This window comes from Plecotus auritus (assembly GCF_963455305.1).
Source record: "Plecotus auritus genome assembly, chromosome: X".
Taxonomy (NCBI): Eukaryota; Metazoa; Chordata; class Mammalia; order Chiroptera; family Vespertilionidae; genus Plecotus; species Plecotus auritus.
Genome location: NC_137784.1, coordinates 87,813,823 through 87,821,977, shown reverse-complemented (window position 1 = coordinate 87,821,977; position 8,155 = coordinate 87,813,823).

Below are 8,155 nucleotides of genomic sequence, written 5' to 3'. Positions count from 1 at the left end.
TACAATGCTGCCCTCTAGCAATGGCTTAGACTGGGCTTCTGTCCCAGTAGTTCTTTCCTCAGGCCACTTAGATACCTTCCTACTTCCAGAGCATGTCCAAAACAAGAAAGGAGTTATCGCTTTGTCTAATTCCCTAATGAAAATGAAACAATAATAAAGATGAGGTTACTCAGGCTCAGAATGATCAAGTGACAATTGACTTACCCAAAGTTACACAAGTTGTCACTGGCACAGATGGGATTGGAGTGCAGATTTTCATCTTATTTCTCTCTCTCTCACTCTCTCTCTCTCCTTCCCTCCCTCCCTCCCTCCCTCCCTTCTCCCTTCCTCCCTCCCTCCCTCCTATCTTCCTCTTTCACCTTCCTTCCTTCTCCTTCTCAGGGTAGAGGATATTATGTTTTTTGAACTTGCTACATAATTGGCTGTGGAAACTTTTAAAAGTTTTGGTGATTGGATTATGGAAAAACTCTGAGTTTAATAAGAATAAGAGGGTCTTAGCCTAATGAATGACCACAACAATGAGTTACTTATTTGGGTTACTTTAGTTTTTGGTTGAAGGAGAAAGAATCCACAGGGAAGAAGCCATATTTCTCCAGAATTTTTGTTTTTGAGCTAGGGCTTCTGGGCTTTCAGCAACCCCCAAAATATAAGCCCACACTCATCTTTGTTCTGAGGCAATCTTTGTTGCAGAAAGCAGCAGTTGAAAGACAGTTGTTATGGGTCTGGGTGGGGCCATGATAATTTGCCTTTCTAAATCCCTCCCCCAATTCTGAAAAGGTTTGAGACAATGGCATAGTTGGGGCTGGGCTGGAGAGCAAAAGAAGCAGTAGCTCATCCCAAAATAATCTCTAAAAGTAAAGCCTCCAATGATATTTATGGTAATAAGTTGCAAGATGGTTGAGTTTGTAATAAAAATTTGTAAAAGGGAAGCTCAAAATCATTAGCCATGAGGGAAATATAATTCAAAACCACAAAAAGATTCCCACTAGGATGGCTATAATCAGGTAATAACAAGTGTTGAGGATGTGTAAAATTTGGATCCCTCATATACTGCTGATGGGAATCTAAAATGGTGCAGTCAGCCTGGCCAATGTGGCTTAGTTGGTTGAGCACTGTCCCATGCATCAAGAGGTCACAGGTTCAATTCTAACATTGTTCAGGGCACATGCCTGGGTTTTAGACTTGATTCCCAGTAGGGAGAGTGCAAGAGGTAGCCAATCAATGTTTCTCTCTCATCGATGTTTCTATCTCTCCCTTTGCCTTCCTCTCTCTAAAAAAAAAAAATACAAATAAAAATAAAATAAAAACATATTTTAAAATAGTGCAGCCACTTTGGAAAAACAGTTTGGTAGCTCCTCAAATGGTTAAATATAGACAGTATCATATGTTGGAGAAAAGAAAATGTATGTTCACACAAAAACTTGTGTAAGAATCTTCATAGCAGTAGTATTTATAATATCCAAAAGGTGGAAGCAACCAAATTGTCTATTAGATGATGAATGTATAAACATTACACTAAGTGAAAGAAACCAAACACAAAAGGCCATATGAAACACTAGGGGGGGGTCCATCAGCTCGCAGTCCGGGACCCCTTGGGAGATGTCCGCCTGCTGGCTTGTGGCAGTCAGACATCTTCCAAAGGGTCCTTAGCACTGCCACAGAGGAGAGAGGCTCCTACCACCCCCACCCCCCACCCCCTGCTGTGCTTTCCAGCCATGTGCCCAGCTTCTGGCTGAGTGGCGTTCCCCCTGTGGAAGTGCACTAACCACCAGGGGGCAGCTCCTTCTTCAAGCGTCTGCCCCCTGGTAGTCAGTGTGTGTCATAGCAACCGGTTGTCCTATTCAGTTGATTTGCATATTAGCCTTATATTATATAGGATGTAATTCCATTTGCACAAAAAGTCCAGAATAGGCAATTCTACCAAGAGAGAGAGTAGATTAGTTTTTTCTAAGGGTTTGGAGGGGGATTGGAGTGACTGAGGAATGGGGAGTGACTGTTTAATGGGTATGGGTTTCTTTTCTAGACGATGAGGAAATTCTAAAATTAGATTGTGGTGATAGTTGCACAATTATGTGAATATACTAAAAAGATTAAATTGTATACTTTTTTTAATTTAATAAATCTTTATTGTTCAGATTTTTACAATTGTTTCTCCTTTTTCCCCAATAACTCCCCTCCACCAGGTTCCCACCCCACCCTTTGCGCTTACCTCCCCCCACACTGTCCTCATCCATAGGTGTACGATTTTTGTCCAGTCTCTTCCTGCACCCCCCATACCCCTTTCCCCCTGAGAATTATCAGTCCACTCCCTTTCTATGCCCCTGATTCTATTATATTCACCAGTTTATTCTGTTCATCAGATTTTTAATTCACCTGATTTTTAGGTTCACTTGTTGATAGATATGTATTTGTTGTTCATAATTTTTCTCTTTACTTTTTTCTTCTTCCTCTTCTTAAAGAATACCTTTCAGCATTTCATATAATACTGGTTTGGTGGTGATGAACTCCTTTAGCTTTTTCTTATCTGTGAAGCTCTTTATCTGACCTTCCATTCTGAATAATAGCTTTGCTGGATAGAGTAGTCTTGGTTGTAGGTTCTTGCTATTCATCACTTTGAAAATTTCTTGCCACTCCCATCTGGCCTGCATAGTTTCTGTTGAGAAATAAGCTGACAATCGTATGGGTGCTCCCTTGTAGGTAATTAACTGTTTTTCTCTTGCTGCTTTTAATATTCTCTCTTTGTCTTTTGCTCTTGGCATTTTAATTATGATGTGTCTTGGTGTGGTCCTCTTTGGATTCCTTTTGTTTGGGGTTCTGTGTGCTTCCTGGACTTGTAAGTCTATTTCTTTCACCAGGTGGGGGAAGTTTTCTGTCATTATTTCTTCAAATAGGTTTTCAGTATCTTGCTCTCTCTCTTCTTCTGGCACCCCCATAATTCTGATGTTGGTACGCTTGAAGTTGTCTCAGAGGCTTCTTACACTATCTTCAACTTTTTGGATTCTTTTTTCTTTTTTTTTTTTTTGCTTTTCCGGTTGAGTGTTTTTTGCTTCTTTGTATTTCAATTCTTTGACTTGATTCTTGCGTTCCTCTAGTCTGCTGTTGGGTCTCTGTATAATATTTTTTATGTCAGTCAGTGTATGTTTAATTTCTAGTTGGTCCTTTTTCATATCTTCGAGGGTCTCATTATATTTATCTGCCTTTTCTAGGATATTCTTGAAAAGCCTTATAACTGTGGTTTTGAATTCTATATTCATTCGTTTGTTTTCCCCCATTTCTTTCGTTTGTGATCTGTTTCTTTGTCTCCTTATTTTTCACTGCTTCCCTGAGTTGGTAGAGTAGCTTTGTGTGCTGGGTTTCCTATATGGCCCAGTGGGTTGGCCTCCCCAGTTAACCTGAGGTGGACACTCTTGGTGCACCCCTTTGTGGACTGTGTGTACAGCCTTGTTGTAGTTAAGTCTTGATTGTTGTTGGTATCACTGGGAGGACTTGACCTCCAGGCCAGTTAGTTGTGAGGATCAGCTGTGTCTACACTGGGAGTTTTTTGGTGCTGGAGACAGCCTTATAGGATTAGCCTTGCCAGATTGCAAAAGCCTCTGTGCTCAGCTTGGAAGGGGTGGAGTCTCAGGGCGGAGCAGACAGTCTTGGCTTCCCGTCAGCCCTGCCCTTGCGCGCGAGCATCCAGACCTCTGCCTTCCACGGTTCCCGAGTTTCCGCCTTACAGTTCAGATTTCCCCCGTAAGAGTGTGGGTCCCCAGGGGCTTGCCCGGAACTGCGGTTCAGTGCAGTCGGAACTGGGGTTCAGTGCAGTCAGGAGCTTCCGACTCCCTTCTGCTAGGGATAGCCTGTGGTAACCTCCGCAGTCAGTCCTTGTGCACACTCATGCCTTCAGACCCCTGCTGCCGCAGCTCCCCTGAGGCTCTGAGTCTCTGTGTGCCTTTCTCTCTACCTGACAGTCCAAACTCCCCCTGTATGAGCCTGGCTCCACAGGGTTTCACCCGGAACTGAGGTTCAGTGCAGTCGGAACTGGGGTTCAGTGCAGTCGGGGGCTTCTTTCCCCCTCCCGCCAGAGAAAGCCAGCCAGGCACTCTGCCGCCCTTCCTCTCTGCACGCGTGTCTCCGTACCTCAGCTCTTTGCCGCTCCTTCTCCGTGAGATTTCCTCTTTCCTTCTAGTTGTAGAATTTCCACTCAGCCAGCTTTCCTGTGGTTCTGGATGGTGTCCAGTCTATCTTTTAGTCATAGTTTTGAAATTGTTGTGCGGGGCAGCAGTTTAGGTGCTTACCTATGCTGCCATCTTGGTTTCTCTCTAAATTGTATACTTTAAATGGGTGGATTATATGGTTTTTGAATTATATCTCAATAAAACTCTGACAAAAAACAATAATTTTTAAAAAGTTATTAGAGGATATTGTGGGAAAGCAAAGGACACTCTTTTCAATATCTATTTATGCATCAGTGCTTAGACCAGTGAAATTCTCAGCAAAGGTGGTCAAGGGGTAGGAGTTTTATCTTCTTTTTACATCTTGCCAGCTTCCCCAAGACTAGCCCAGATCAAAGGGCAGCCCCTTTCATATGAATGGTGAACTGACTCAGTCTTTGTCAGAAAATGTTTATGTTTCATACTGACTTTTAAGTGATAGTAGAGCAGTGTATAGAATTAGATGTTCACAAATTTACTATTAATATGCTGTGCATATATTCCATTGTCAGCTTGCCTATATCTCTTTGGACTCGACCACATCCACCTTGGAGGGTTCAAGAGTTTGTGGATCCCTCTTCTCTTTTGCACCTGGGGATTTCCCTGTCTTTATTTCAGGCTCCCCAGCTTCGAGTTTTTTCTCCGTATTTCATCCACATTTCTTTGAATTTGTAATGGAAGAAGCCACTCCAAATTATATCCATCAAGTAGCTTAAACTAGAAGTGTCTGGTGCCTTATTAATGTGTGCACTTACCATAATGTTAGAACTTGCATCACCTTCATGGGATGGAGGGTGCTGGAAGGCAGGGGCTTGGATTATCTAAATGATTGATCATCTTTCTTCCTTACACACTTCTCCAATTTTCTGAGAGATAAGTGGCAAAGAGGGAAAAACAAGTGCTAAGTAAGAAGAGCCAGCTCTTGGGTGAAAGCACCAAGATCCTTCCCACTTTCAGAGTCCTATACCCTTCCTCATATGCCTGGGCCCAAGATGTATATTTTTCTCAATGGGAATAAGCCAGGGGAGGATCTTAGCTTTCTTCTTAGGCCAGAGCTCAGAACAGAGGCTGCTCCAATCTGGGGCTGCAGCCTGGACAGAACCTCCTTGAGCTCAGTAGTATCCCACAATGATTGATTCTTTTCTTTAAATGTTATAGACTTTCCCCCAAATACCCCTAGGAAGATTCATATCTGGATCTAAGATGGGGGGAGGGGGAAAGCAGGGCCATTTTTGCGAAGGTCTCAGACTTTATGACCTTCAAATGTTGGCTGCTATTCTACACAAATTTGCTCAGGGGAACAGGGTAAGTCTTCACAGTAGCCATCTGACTCTGAATAATGAAGCCCTGTGTATATGGTAGAGTGGTGGTATGTAAGGTAGGGGTGGCCCTCTGGGACATGTTCAAATCCCAGCTCTGGTACTTTTTAATTTTTTTTTAATCCTCACCTGAGGATATTTTTCCCATTGATTTCTAGAGAGTGGAACGGAGGGAGAGAGGGAGAGAAAGAGAGAGAGAGAAACATCCATGTAAGAGAGATACATCAATTGGTTGCCTCCAGCATGCGCCCCTTGCTGGGGAACCTGCAACTGAGGTACGTGCCCTTGATAAGGAATTGAACTCATGACCCTTCAGTCCACAGGCCGATGCTCTAGCACCGGCCAGGGCTTTTTTTTTTTTTTAATTTTCCCTGCCTTGATCCAGTTACTTAACTTCTCTGTGCTACAGATTTTTGGGCTATAAAATAGGATTACTTAGATCACCCACCTCTCACTGCTGTTCAGAAGATTACATAGGATGATAATCCAGATAAAGCAGTTATTCCATAACTTGGGCCCCTGGTAAGTGCTCAACAGATACTAATATTAAACTGTGGCTATTGCCATGCTTTAGTAAAGGCTTTACTTTTAGAACCCCTGAAGAGAGTGGATTTTGAGTTATGTCCCAATTTAGCTCTATCCCACCTACTTCCCAACCTCCTCAGGGCTAAGCTTCGGTTTACATATAATAACAAGTCTTACATTTATATATCTTGCACTTTATTTTTCCAAACACTTTTACAACCTTTATCCCCTGAAGCTGTGAGGTTATCAGGATGGTGATGAGTATCCCGACTTTGGAGAAGAGAAAACTGAGGCCTGGAAAGGTAAAGTGGCCTCTTTAGAACTAACTACCCAGCTTGTTAGAAAGAGAGACAAAGGTGCTTAAAGTCAGGCCTCCTCTAATAGCCATTTCAACCTCATACACCATCTATTCTCCTATAACTCCTCCATTAGATTACAAAGGATCAAGCAGCCTGATTCCCTGTCCCACAACACTTCAAGATGCACAGTTTTCAGACCAGGTGAGAATGAAGGAAATACATGATCCATATGTAAAAAATATCTCTATACTCTGAGGTAGGCCAATTTATTTTATCCGTAATATTCTAGTTGGAGAACGAGGTTGATAATGCATTAAGGTCTCAAGCCTATTGGAAGAAATAAGGGGCAAGAAATCCTGTATTTGATCTGGCCAAACTAGTCCAGTGTAGTGGAATCTTAGCTAACCCCAAAGTGAGAATCAGAAATGTCTGGAAATTCTCTGAGTCATTGGTCATTTGGTGGCAGCCCAAGCCTATACTTGCATTTGAGAAAGTGGTCTTTAAGAGAACCTTTTATTTTTTTCCAAATCAAATGGCAGATTTATTAAGAGAAGGTTTTATATACTATGGGTCCCTGATGGGCAAAGACAGAGACCAGGCCGTGCGTGAAAAGATGGCAGAAGGACAGAGAAACAGGACAGGGTGATATTTGCTTTTCACCTGGACCCCAAGGACTTGGTGTGTGGAGAGAGTTCCTTTCATCTATTCACAAGGATGATAGTGATTTTTTTTTAAGAGATCTGTGGACTTAAAGTGCTCAGGGCCAGGGATAGAGACCAGGAGAAAAATTTGGAAATCAGAACAGAAAGTTGGGTCTCAATAGGGAACTTGATGGCTTTTGTTTTCCAGGCACAAGAACCAGGTCTGAAAGTCTGAGTTGGGAAAATCTGGGTGGGGGCAGCAGGGACGGGGGAGGTTGCTGCATGAAGAAGTTGAAGCCCCTCTTCTCACAAGGGCTTCACTGAGATATACGATAGAAACAATGTTGTTTTGATGTTCAGGTGACAAAATGTGACACAGAATGGGGAGGAAAATTACTACCCCCACTCCCCAATTCTACCCCCTAAACCCCCCACCTCTCACTCACCCCTCCAACTCCCTACCTCTCATGAACCCATCAGTGGCTTTAGCCAAAGCTGCCTAAAGGGAGAACAGCACCATTCAGGCCCCTTGTGGATTTGCAGAATCCACACCCCACCCCAGCAGGGACTTTTGGGTTCCCATAGCCAGAGGCACCTACTGGCAGCTGGGGCAGGGTGGAGGGGCTACCCTCACTTGGCAATGTGGTCAAGGCAGGGTAGGAAGAAAAGAACAGGAGAGGACTATCTCAGAGTAAGGGAAACTGCAAGGGTCTTCCACAAGTAACCGGAGGAAACCTTCAAGTTATTGAGATTTTGTAACACACAAGTGGAACTGGGGTCAGTGACATCTGAGTTTTTACAGCTTATGGAACCTTATTTTTACCCATGGGCAAGTGAAGCCTGAATAAACTTTAAACACCATTTTACAACAGACAAAATAGTCTCAATTATTTGGGCATATGATGACTCAGCTCCATGTAGATGTTGAGTGGCTCTAGAAACATTTCTAAATATAACCTTTTGAGTGGGTAGCAGAGCGGGGAGTGTGTTCCAGCAGGGTATACGTGGGTTTCACATGTTCCATTTATCTCTAGTGACGTTAGTTTTAAGGAGTGGAATAACACTAGGGAGAAAAACAAAGAAAAGAATGTTATTGTTCTCCATTTCAAAAAAATCGGTTTTATTTTTAAAGACACTTTCCTTCCCATACACATTTTCCAGACACAAATTGTAAT